The sequence below is a fragment of the Patagioenas fasciata genome, chromosome 19 (genome assembly GCF_037038585.1).
Source record: "Patagioenas fasciata isolate bPatFas1 chromosome 19, bPatFas1.hap1, whole genome shotgun sequence".
Taxonomy (NCBI): Eukaryota; Metazoa; Chordata; class Aves; order Columbiformes; family Columbidae; genus Patagioenas; species Patagioenas fasciata.
This window is the reverse complement of record NC_092538.1, coordinates 13,440,562-13,453,185: the sequence shown is the minus strand read 5'-3', so window position 1 is coordinate 13,453,185 and position 12,624 is coordinate 13,440,562. Positions and strand designations below refer to the sequence as shown.

General features: G+C 56.0%; 2 long non-coding RNA genes across 2 annotated transcripts; both read right to left on the bottom strand.

Annotated features, from left to right (window-relative positions):
* Positions 1-280: 280 nt before the first annotated feature.
* On the bottom strand, positions 281-2,055 carry LOC139829437 (uncharacterized). Its single transcript, XR_011741907.1, has 3 exons — positions 1,903-2,055; positions 1,319-1,813; positions 281-1,219 (listed from the first exon to the last, which is right to left on the bottom strand). It is a non-coding gene; the product is annotated as an uncharacterized lncRNA (long non-coding RNA).
* Positions 2,056-4,495: 2,440 nt separating this feature from the next.
* On the bottom strand, positions 4,496-5,013 carry LOC139829397 (uncharacterized). The gene is made up of 4 exons (XR_011741873.1): positions 4,954-5,013; positions 4,840-4,878; positions 4,678-4,755; positions 4,496-4,588 (listed from the first exon to the last, which is right to left on the bottom strand). It is a non-coding gene; the product is annotated as an uncharacterized lncRNA (long non-coding RNA).
* Between the last annotated feature and the right edge of the window lie 7,611 nt (positions 5,014-12,624).

Here is a 12,624-nt window from a genome sequence, read left to right as displayed (position 1 = left end):
ACGGCGGCTCTGGCGCGCACGCACGCACGCAGAGACGGCGGCTCTGGCGCGCACGCACGCACGCAGAGACGGCGGCTCTGGCGCGCACGCACGCACGCAGAGACGGCGGCTCTGGCGCGCACGCACGCACGCAGAGACGGCGGCTCTGGCGCGCACGCACGCACGCAGAGACGGCGGCTCTGGCGCGCACGCACGCACGCAGAGACGGCGGCTCTGGCGCGCACGCACGCACGCAGAGACGGCGGCTCTGGCGCGCACGCACGCACGCAGAGACGGCGGCTCTGGCGCGCACGCACGCACGCAGAGACGGCGGCGCTACTTAAAAACTTCAAGATGCTGGGAAGAAGTGCCAGTCCATTAGACTGGAGGGGTAGAGAGCAGAGCTGCCGATGCAGCCCAGAACTACACCATAAAACACAACTGAGCAGAAACATCCAAAATGCAAAAACCATTCACACTTTCAGCTGCCGATACAATAAAACCGGGACCCGATTGGCACTACGCCAATTGGCTCCGGCGTTCCGAATCCCGGGATGGCACCTGGGATCCCTGTCGGGTCCCTCAAACGCGATGAGACCCCGGGATCGTCTGACAGGCACAACGCAAGCCTCCCGACCTACAACACAACACTGACACTGCTTAGAAACTTCAAGATGCTGGGAAGAAGTGCCAGTCCCTTAGACTGGAGGGGTACAGAGCAGAGCTGCCGATGCAGTCCAGAATGACACCATAAAACACAACTGAGCAGAAACATCCAAAACGCAAAAACCATCCACGCTTTCAGCTGCTGATACAAGAAAACCGGGACCCGATTGGCGCTACGCCAACTGGCACCGGCGTTCCGGATCCCGGGATGGCGCCCGGGATCCCTGTCGGGTCCCTCAAGCGCGACGAGACCCCGGGATCCTCTGACAGGCACAATGCAAGCCTCCCGACCTGCAATACAACACTGACACGAGGCTGGAGCTGCCCTGCCCGGGACACGCTGGCATCGCGCTGAAGCTCCCTGAACCCTTCGCCTACCCAAAAGGGACTGTTCCTGGATCACCCTTGCCCCAAAGAGAACTTTACCCCCTCCCTGCAGTTCCCAACCCCTTCCCAGCCCCCCAGCCTCCACTTATCTTTCAGAGGGCCAAGAGACTGAATCCATCTTCAACAGAGGAAAACACCACATGTGCCGATGGAGATCTTCCTGCATCGCCGGGTTCCTCCTCGACATCTGCAATAACACAAGAAAACACGCGCTCACTAAGCAGAGCCAGCACACAATATAAAGGCACAAAGCACATCTTTGCTCTGACACCACGCACCGACCCACCTGCTTACGGGGCTCTGCTTGGCTCTTCCCTCGCTCTTTCGTGCCATGTTGTGCCTCTACATCTGAAATCAAGGTATTCAACAAGTCACCCAGACGCTCATCAACAGCTTGACCATTCCAGAGGTCTGCTTTCTATTCAGGAATCCCACCCGACACTCTAATTGAGTCCCTAAAACACTGGGGAATGGATTGCCAGCTCCCCTGCCCACAGCTACTGCATCCCAGATGACCGCACAACCTTTGCCCTGCCCGGCACGAGCTGGCATCGCTCTGTAAAGTTCCCTGAGCCCTTTACCCACCCAAAGGGGACTTTTCCTGGACAGCCCTTTCCCTTATCAGAACTTTACCTGCCTCCCTGCGATTCCCGGCCCCTTCCCGGCCCCCGTGCCTCCACTTATCTTTCAGAGGGCCGAGGGACCGAATCCACCTTCGACAGAGAAAACGCCACGTGCGCTAACGGAGATGTTCCTGCATTGCGGGGTTCCTCTTCAACATCTACAGTAACACGAGAAAACGCACGCTCACTAAGCTGTGCCAGCACACGGTATCGCGGGGTAAACGCCGACCCCTTCCGCAACACCCACCTCCTAAGTTCCTCATCGTTCCGTTCGGCGCGTCGTGTCATGGGTGCGGTCACAAACCCTCATCGCTCGTGGCACCTAAGACAGTGGGAAGCAAAAGAACTGTAGGGCTTGGAGCGAGTCCCCAGCCCCACGCTCCTCCTCGCCCCTACCCCGGCTCACCAGAAACGCTCCTCCGAGTCCAAAGGGCCCAAAAGGAGCCTGCAAAACAAGAAGGAAACGCTGAACCGAGTCACCGGGCGACACCGGGCTCCTCGACACCCGCCGCCGCCTCACCTTCTCGGCTGTTGTCCGGCGTGCGGCTTCGCCCCTCCGAGCCGATCCGCGGTACCTGCGAAAACAAAGGCACCTGCTCAGACGCTGCCCGAAAACAGCCTGCCCGCAGACAATTCCATCTCCCGCTCCTTTACCTTGGCCGCTCGCCCACCTGGCCGCCCTTGCTTTTGACTGCAACGCTGTTGACCACAGAGGTTCAGCGACCGCCTGTAAAACACAACCAAAGGACGCTCACACCTGCACCGGCAACACGGGACCTGAAACGAGCTGCTGCTTTGGCCAAACACTCGTTCCTCACCTTGCCCGAGGAGCTGCGGTGCCGATACCCAGCTTTCCTCTTCGCTTCGCACCTGTAAAACAGACAAACAACCAAACTTAGATAGAGGCAGAGGGCATATCTTCCCTCTGACACCACACAGCGACTCACCTGCTTACGGCGCTCTGCTCAGCTCTTCCCTCACTCTTTCGTGCCATGTTGTCCCTCTGCATCTGAAATCAAGATATTGAACAAGTCACCCAGATGCTCATCAATAGCTTGACCATTGCACAGGTCTGCTTTCTATTCAGGAATCCCACCCGACACTCTAATTGAGTCCCTAAAACACTGGGGAACGGACTGCCAGCTCCCCCGCCCACAGCTACTGCATCCCAGATGACCGCACAACCTTTGCCTACACAATTTAACACGTCAACAGATTAACCCTGGACTCCTAGAGCTCACTCCACCCGCCACTGACTCCACACCGCCGGGCAGAGCAGCTCCGACCCGAATGCACACGTGCGCAGACAAACGCGCCACGGAACGCTATGGACGACACGACCGCAACGGCACCGAAGACGCTCTGCAACGACAGCGACGCCAAAACCAGAGACGGCATCAATCCAAATGCCCTGCAGGGAGGCAGTGATGAGGCAAGGAGCCTCTTCTGCAACCCCAGGAAAAAGGAGCTGAACATCACGGCCCCTTATGAGACGGCGGCACTGGCGCACTCACACGCAGAGAGGGCGGCACTGGCGCACTCACACGCAGAGAGGGCGGCACTGGCGCACTCACACGCAGAGAGGGCGGCACTGGCGCACTCACACGCAGAGAGGGCGGCACTGGCGCACTCACACGCAGAGAGGGCGGCACTGGCGCACTCACACGCAGAGAGGGCGGCACTGGCGCACTCACACGCAGAGAGGGCGGCACTGGCGCACTCACACGCAGAGAGGGCGGCACTGGCGCACTCACACGCAGAGAGGGCGGCACTGGCGCACTCACACGCAGAGAGGGCGGCACTGGCGCACTCACACGCAGAGAGGGCGGCACTGGCGCACTCACACGCAGAGAGGGCGGCACTGGCGCACTCACACGCAGAGAGGGCGGCACTGGCGCACTCACACGCAGAGAGGGCGGCACTGGCGCACTCACACGCAGAGAGGGCGGCACTGGCGCACTCACACGCAGAGACGGCGGCACTGGCGCACTCACACGCAGAGACGGCGGCACTGGCGCACTCACACGCAGAGACGGCGGCACTGGCGCACTCACACGCAGAGACGGCGGCACTGGCGCACTCACACGCAGAGACGGCGGCACTGGCGCACTCACACGCAGAGACGGCGGCACTGGCGCACTCACACGCAGAGACGGCGGCACTGGCGCACTCACACGCAGAGACGGCGGCACTGGCGCACTCACACGCAGAGACGGCGGCACTGGCGCACTCACACGCAGAGACGGCGGCACTGGCGCACTCACACGCAGAGACGGCGGCACTGGCGCACTCACACGCAGAGACGGCGGCACTGGCGCACTCACACGCACCCGCAGAAAATCTGCGGCACGACCTAAGAACTTCTTCCCAGCATCTTGAAGTGCCAGTCCCTGGGACTGTAGGGGTAGAGAGCAGAGCTGCTGATGCAGCCCAGATCGACACCATAAATCACAACTGACCAGAAACATCCAAAATGCAAGAACCGTCCACGCTTTTGGGTGATGATACAAAAATCCAGCACCTGATTGGCTCTACGCCAATTGGCACCGGCATTCCGGATCCCGGGATGGCACCTGAGAGGCCCGTTGGGCCCCCGGAGTGCAGCGAGACCCCGGGATCGTCTCACAGGTGCGAGGCAGGCTTCCCGAGCTACACAACAACGCAGACGCAGGTTAGAGCTGCCCTGCCCGGCACGTGCTGGCATCGCTCTGTAAAGTTGCCTGGGCCCTTTACCCACCCAAAGGGGACTTTTCCTGGACAGCCCTTTCCCTTATCAGAACTTCACCCCCATCCCTGCGATTCCCGGCCCCTTCCCAGCCCCCGTGCCTCCACTTATCTTTCAGAGGGCCGAGGGACCGAATCCACCTTCGACAGAGAAAACGCCACGTGTGCTAACGGAGATGTTCCTGCGTTGCCGGGTTCCTCTTCAACATCTACGGTAACACAGGAAAACACACGCTCACTAAGCCGTGCCAGCACACGGTATCGCGGGGTAAACGCCGACTCCTCCCGCAACACCCACCTCCTCCTAAGTTCCTCGGCGTTCCGTTCGGCGCGTCGTCTCACGGGTGCGGTCACAAACCCTCATCGCTCGTAACGCCTAAGACAGCGAGAAACAAAAGAACTGTAGGGCTTGGAGCGAGTCCCTAGCCCCACGCTCCTCCTCGCCCCTACCCCGGCTCACCAGAAACGCTCCTCCGAGTCCAAAGGGCCCAAAAGGAGCCTACAAAACAAGAAGGAAACGCTGAACCGAGTCACCGGGCGACACCGGGCTCCTCGACACCCACCGCCGCCTCACCTTCTCGGCTGCTGGTCGGTGTGCGGCTGCGCCCCTCCGAGCTGGTCCGCGGCACCTGCAAAAACAAAGGCACCTGCTCGGACGCTGCTCAAAAACAGCCCGCCCGTAGACGCGCCCGTCTCCCGCTCCTTTACCTTGGCCGCTCGCCCACCTGGCCGCCCTTGCTTTTGACTGCAACGCTGTTGACCACAGAGGTTCAGCTACCGCCTGTAAAACACAACCAAAGGACGCTCACACCTGCACCGGCAACACGGGACCTGAAACGAGCTGCTGCTTTGGCCAAACACTCGTTCCTCACCTTGCCCGAGGAGCTGCGGTGCCGATACCCAGCTTTCCTCTTCGCTTCGCACCTGTAAAACAGACAAACAACCAAACTTAGATAAAGACAGAGGGCACATCTTCCCTCTGACACCACGCACCGACCCACCTGCTTACGGCGCTCTGCTCGGCTCTTCCCTCGCTCTTTCGTGCCAGGTTGTCCCTCTGCATCTGAAATCAAGGTATTCAACAAGTCACCCAAATGCTTATCAACAGCTTGACCATTGCACAGGTCTGCTTTCTATTCAGGAATCCCACCCGACACTCTAATTGAGTCCCTAAAACACTGGGGAACGGACTGCCAGCTTCCCTGCCCACAGCTACTGCATCCCAGATGACCGCACAACCTTTGCATACACAATTTGATCTGTCAACAGATTAACCCTGGACTCCTAGAGCTCACTCCACCCGCCCCTGACTCCACACCGCCGGGCAGAGCAGCTCTGAGGCGAACGTGCACGTGCGCAGACAAACGCGCCACGGAACGCTATGGACGACACGACCGCAACGGCACCGAAAACGCTCCGCAACGACAGCGACGCCAAAACCAGAGACGGCACCAATCAAAATGCCCTGCCGGGGGGGAGTGATGAGGCAAGGAGCCTCTTCTGCAACCCCAGGAAAAAGGAGCCCAACGTCACGGTCCCTTATGAGACGGCGGCACTGGGGTACACACACACGCAGAGACGGCGGCACTGGGGCACACACACACACACAGAGGAGACGGCGGCACTGGCGCACACACACGCAGAGACGGCGGCACGACCTAAGAACTTCTTCCCAGCATCTTGAAGTGCCAGTCCCTGGGACTGGAGGGTAGAGAGCAGAGCTGCTGATGCAGCCCAGAATGACACCATAAGTCACAGCTGACCAGAAACATCCAAAATGCAAGAACCGTTCACGCTTCTGGCTGATGATACAATAATCCAGCACCCGATTGGCACTACGCCAATTAACACTGGCATTCCGGATCCCGGGATGGCACCTGAGAGGCCCGTTGGGCCCCCGGAGCGCAGCGAGACCCCGGGATCGTCTGACAGGCGCGAGGCAGGCTTCCCGAGCTACACGACAACGCAGACGCAGGCTGGAGCTGCCCTGCCCGGCACGTGCTGGCGTCGCACTGTAAAGTTCCCTGGGCCCTTTACCCACCCAAAGGGGACTTTTCCTGGACAGCCCTTTCCCTCATCAGAACTTTACCTGCCTCCCTGCGATTCCCGGCCCTTTCCCGGCCCCCGTGCCTCCACTTATCTTTCAGAGGGCCGAGGGACCGAATCCACCTTCGACAGAGCAAACGCCACGTGCGCTAACGGAGATGTTCCTGCATTGTCGGGTTCCTCTTCAACATCTACGGTAACACAGGAAAACACACGCTCACTAAGCCGTGCCAGCACACGGTATCGCGGGGTAAACGCCGACTCCTCCCGCAACACCCACCTCCTCCTAAGTTCCTCGGCGTTCCGTTCGGCGCGTCGTCTCACGGGTGCGGTCACAAACCCTCATCGCTCGTAACGCCTAAGACAGCGAGAAACAAAAGAACTGTAGGGCTTGGAGCGAGTCCCTAGCCCCACGCTCCTCCTCGCCCCTACCCCGGCTCACCAGAAACGCTCCTCCGAGTCCAAAGGGCCCAAAAGGAGCCTACAAAACAAGAAGGAAACGCTGAACCGAGTCACCGGGCGACACCAGGCTCCTCGACACCCACCGCCGCCTCACCTTCTCGGCTGCTGGTCGGTGTGCGGCTGCGCCCCTCCGAGCTGGTCCGCGGCACCTGCAAAAACAAAGGCACCTGCTCGGACGCTGCTCAAAAACAGCCCGCCCGTAGACGCGCCCGTCTCCCGCTCCTTTACCTTGGCCGCTCGCCCACCTGGCCGCCCTTGCTTTTGACTGCAACGCTGTTGACCACAGAGGTTCAGCTACCGCCTGTAAAACACAACCAAAGGACGCTCATACCTGCACCGGCAACACAAGACCTGAAACAAGCTGCTGCTCTGGCCAAACACTCGTTCCTCACCTTGCCCGAGGAGCTGCGGTGCCGATACCCAGCTTTCCTCTTCGCTTCGCACCTGTAAAACAGACAAACAACCAAACTTAGATAAAGACAGAGGGCACATCTTCCCTCTGACACCACGCACCGACCCACATGCTTACGGCGCGCTGCTCGGCTCTTCTGTCGCTCTTTTGTGCCAGGTTGTCCCTCTGCATCTGAAATCAAGGTATTCAACAAGTCACCCAGATGCTCATCAACCGCTTGACCATTCCGCAGGTTTGCTTTCTATTCGGGAATCCCACCTGAAGCTCTAATTGAGTCCCTAAAACACTGGGGAACGAACTGCCAGCTTCCCTGCCCACAGCTATTGCATCCCAGATGACCGCACAACCTTTGCCTACACAATTTGATCTGTCAACAGATTAACCCTGGACTCCTAGAGCTCACTCCACCCGCCCCTGACTCCACACCGCCGGGCAGAGCAGCTCCGAGCCGAACGTGCACGTGCGCAGACAAACGCGTCACAGAACGCTATGGACGACACGATCGCAACGGCACTGAAAATGCTCCGCAACGACAGCGACGCCAAAACCAGAGACGGCACCAATCAAAATGCCCTGCAGGGAGGCAGTGATGAGGCAAGGAGCCTCTTCTGCAGCCCCACGAAAAAGGAGCCCAACGTCACGGCCCCTTACGAGACGGCGGCACTGGGGCGCACACACACGCAGAGACGGCGGCACCGGCGCGCACACACGCACGCAGAGGAGACGGCGGCACGACCTAAGAACTTCTTCCCAGCATCTTGAAGTGCCAGTCCCTGGGACTGGAGGGTAGAGAGCAGAGCTGCTGATGCAGCCCAGAATGACACCATAAATCACAACTGACCACAAACATCCCAAATGCAAGCACTGTCCACGCTTTTGGCTGATGATACAATAATCCAGCACCCGATTGGCACTACGCCAATTAACACTGGCATTCCGGATCCCGGGATGGCACCTGAGAGGCCCGTTGGGCCCCCGGAGCGCAGCGAGACCCCGGGATCGTCTGACAGGCGCGAGGCAGGCTTCCCGAGCTACACGACAACGCAGACGCAGGCTGGAGCTGCCCTGCCCGGCACGTGCTGGCATCGCGCTGTAAAGTTCCCTGGGCCCTTTACCCACCCAAAGGGGACTTTTCCTGGACAGCCCTTTCCCTTATCAGAACTTTACCCCCATCCCTGCGATTCCCGTCCCCCGTGCCTCCACTTATCTTTCAGAGGGCCGAGGGACCGAATCCACCTTCCACAGAGGAAAACGCCACGTGCGCTAACAGGGATCTTCTCGCAGTTGTCGCTTTCTCCATCGTCGCCTACAGTAAGGAAAGCGAGGACACGCACGCTATAGAGCGCCCAAATAATATTTATCCGTAGTAGCCTACGGTTCGTTGCTCACCTTGGCTGAGTTCTGGGAGGTACATTTGAATGATCCACCGGGGATCGCCGCACGCTGCAAAGGTTCTGGAGACTAGATGCTTCTCCAGGAGAAGAGATTATATTAACAACTATTAATACAGCAATACAAACCAAAAAACAACACTCCATCTCCATCGTGGTCAGGAGTTTTGGGAAAATGCAAAGCACCTGGAAATGAATCAACAAATGAAACATAATGAGAAACAACTCTTCTACTACAGCTATTGTTAAACCTTCACTGTCCCTGAAGCTCTTACGTCAAACAGGCACCTCTGCTTGTCCAAAGACATCTGCCCACTTAGATTAAACATCTCAAAAGCTGCCGACTGCTGAAGGAGCAGCAGAGAACCACCACCCAAGCTGCCCTGGAGCAGAATGAGCTCCCTGACCGGGGCTCAAATACCCAGGGCTCCGCCCACCCCTTCCCACAAACCCCTGGGAAAGGGGCGGGGTCATTCACCCCAGACCCCCTCACCACCCTTACCAAATTACCTGGAATCTCCCTGAAAATGACAGCACCTGCACTTTATTGCTGCTATTGCAGCTACAATGAGATTGAGTATGGATTTCAACTTAGTTTTTCTAGGGAGCAGATAGAAAGTGAAATACCACCACCAGCACTCCAGCATCTTCATTGTAGTCAGGAATTTCAGGAAAATGCAAAGGACCTGGAATTGAATCAACAAATGAAAAATAATGACAAACAACCTTTCTACTACAACTGCTACTGAACCTTTGCTGCTCCTGAAGCTCTTACGTCAAACAGACACCTCCGCTTGTCCAAAGACATCTGCCCACTTGGTTTAAACATCTCAAAAGCTGCTGAAGGAGCAGCAGAGAACCACCACCGAAGAGGCTCTGGAGCAGAATGAGCTCCCTGCCCCGGGGACCGGGGCTCAAATACCCAGGGCTCCGCCCACCCCTTCCCACAAACCCCTGGGAAAGGGGCGGGGTCATTCACCCCAGACCCCCTCACCACCCTTACCAAATTACCTGGAATCTCACTGAAAATGACAGCACCTGCACTTTATTGCTGCTATTGCAGCTACAATGAGACCGAGTATGGATGTCAACTTAGTTTTTCTAGGGAGCGGATAGAAAGTGAAATACAACTGCCAGCACTCCATCTCCATTGTAGTCAGGAATTTTGGGAAAATGCAAAGCACCTGGAACCGAATCAATGAATGAAACATAATGACAAACAACCTTTCTACTACAGCTGCTACTGAACCTTTGCTGCTCCTGAAGCTCGTACCTCAAACAGACACCTCCGCTTCTCCAAAGACGTCTGCCCACGTAGATTAAACGGCTCAAAAGCTGCCGAGGGGAGGGGTCGATCGTCCCAGGCCCCGCCCACCACCCTTATAAAATCACCTGGACCCTAACTAGAAATGACAGCACCTGTGGGAGATTTAAGGGACGTTCTTAAGGTTGTTGTGTGGATGGGTTTCTGTTAGGTAGAGATTTATTTCTGACCTAGACAAAGCGACTCCGAGGCCGGCGCAAAGGCTGAAAAACACCACCTGTTATGAGAGTGAGGTAATTCTATAATAACAAGACCCGAATGTGGACGATATCCGATCAGCCGACACGTGTTTGGAACGTGGACGCTTATCGGGAAATAACTGCGTATATAAGGAGGCTTGTCTCTGTAATAAATGGCTTCGCTTGAATTCGTATGGAGTTGCGTGGAGTCCGTGAGTTTGCGCCCTCGTGAGCGGTGACCCCGACGTGATCTGTAAGGAGAATTTACGGAAGGCACGCGACCGCTGCGGGGAGCGAGCCCCAGCTGGAACGGCTCGGCTGGACCGGGACCGGGACGCGGGCTGCGGGCTGCGTGACTCCCGATTGATGGCTACGGAGTGACAGAGGAGGGATAAAGGATCCGATGTCGTCGCAACGGACGCCCAAAGAGGGGGGCGAGAGGGGGCGAGAGGAGGTGGGGCAGAATATTTTTAAAGAAGAAGAAGAAATACTGGGGGGTTCTCCCGCATATTCTCTCTAAGAGAGGGGTGAAGTATGAGGAGAGTAACCTCAAAAGATTGTTAATTTGGTGCAGAGGCAATGGGTTTCCTGCTGACCTGTTACGAGTTTTTCAAATAGAGACCTGGGAAAAAGTAGGAACTGCGTTGTGGAAGGCGATTAATCGCAGTGAAAAATATATTCTTGGCCTTGTAACCGCCTGTAAACTGATAATTACTACGGTGAAGCAATTAAAACCTGAAAAGACTGTTATGAGCATTAGTGACGCAAAAATTAAACTTGAACTTTGGGACGATATAGGGCAGAAATCGTGGGATAAAGTCAGCAACGGAGATAAAGAAGCTAAATCATTAGTAACTATGTGGAAGCTTATAATCGCCACCTTAAAAGATCTTAAGGTCGAACGGTCTGCCGCTGCCAGAATTTTAGCGGCGTTGTGGCCCGATAAGCATCGCGAAAGCCGCTGTGAAGTTTACCCGGTTTGTGTCTTTGATACTCTCCCTGTTCCGTCGCCTGCTGTGCTTTCGGCACCCCCGATAGCTCAGCAGTCCGGGGTGGGGGGAGGAAAAATGCCGAGGGGGTGGCCTCCCGTACCGTCGCCCAACCCCGGTGAGAACAGCGAGTCCAGAGGATTGGAGTCAGACGACTCGCCCAAAGAACCTGCGAAAGCTGAGAATGCTAAGGTCGTAAATAAGGGTACTGTCGGTCCTTTTACCGATTTGTATCTACCTTTACTGCCTTTTAACCCTCCAACTTCCACAAGAGAGCGGAAGGAGTCACTGGATAAGAACTGGACAACAGAACTGTGTGAAAGATCAGATCAGCTATTAGCGAGTGAATCCAGCGGTCGGCTATGCGGTCATGATGATCGTGACGGGAAAGGGGGTGCTCCTGGGGACTCGGGTAATACCAATAATGATGATGCTAGAAAGTATTGGCGAGACTGTTCACTGTTCCGAACCCCCCCGTTACTAATGATTCTCCGGCACCGTTCGAGTCTGCGTTATCTGATGACTCGGATGAGGACGGGGGTTTGCAGCATTTTCTTCAAAAATTAACAGGAAAAAGAGTATGTGTACGTGTTGCCCCGGGATCAGATAAAAACTGTGAAAGACTCAAGCAAAATTAGACCTATGCAATGTAACGGCCATAGATCGTTTAGGACGGAACGATGGGGGCTCGTTGAAAGGGACAGGTATCCCGGCTCTTGGAACAGACGCTGATTGATACACCGCAATTACAGGTGCTACTAGTTTCTTAAATCCTGAGGCAGTCAACAGACCTTGCATATCAAGCTATAGTAGAGGTGTCTGAAACCAACAAAGCAGCCAAATCTTTTATAAGTAAGTACTATAAGAGTCCCAGTGAGAATTACATGCAATTTATTGACCATGTTCAAGAGACCATCAATAAGCAGGTTGAAAACTTAGAAGTTAAGGAAGCACCGGTGTTGAAATTAGCAGTACAGAATGCTAATGTTTGCTATCAACGTGTTGTCTGTGGGTTTTACGGTACGTATTATGTGCTTCTGTGTATCGCCCCTCTGAAAATCAAGCGGCTTGTCAGGAATGTGAGTTAATTGTTTCGCTGGTTGTTGTTAGAATTGTTTCTTTGTGGTGTAAGTACACCGTAAAACTTTCTCCCCGCTTTTCCCGCTCGCGCTGCAAGCAGCCCTGTGCTTCCCCCCCCAGTCCCTCCCTCTTCTCGTGCTTTTTGCTTACGAGATGGGGTCAGAAATTACCGTTTTCAGTTGCGTTCCTGAGAAATTGGTATCGGGAGGTGTTTTAAAACATAGGAAAGCGCTTGGAAATATGAGGAAGGAAGATCTTGTAAAATATTGTAATTAATGGCAGCTGCTGTATAAGTTAAATGATTGGGAAAAGTGTCCGGAGAATACAATCTTGAAGTATAACGCTTGCAATTAATGCTGTTT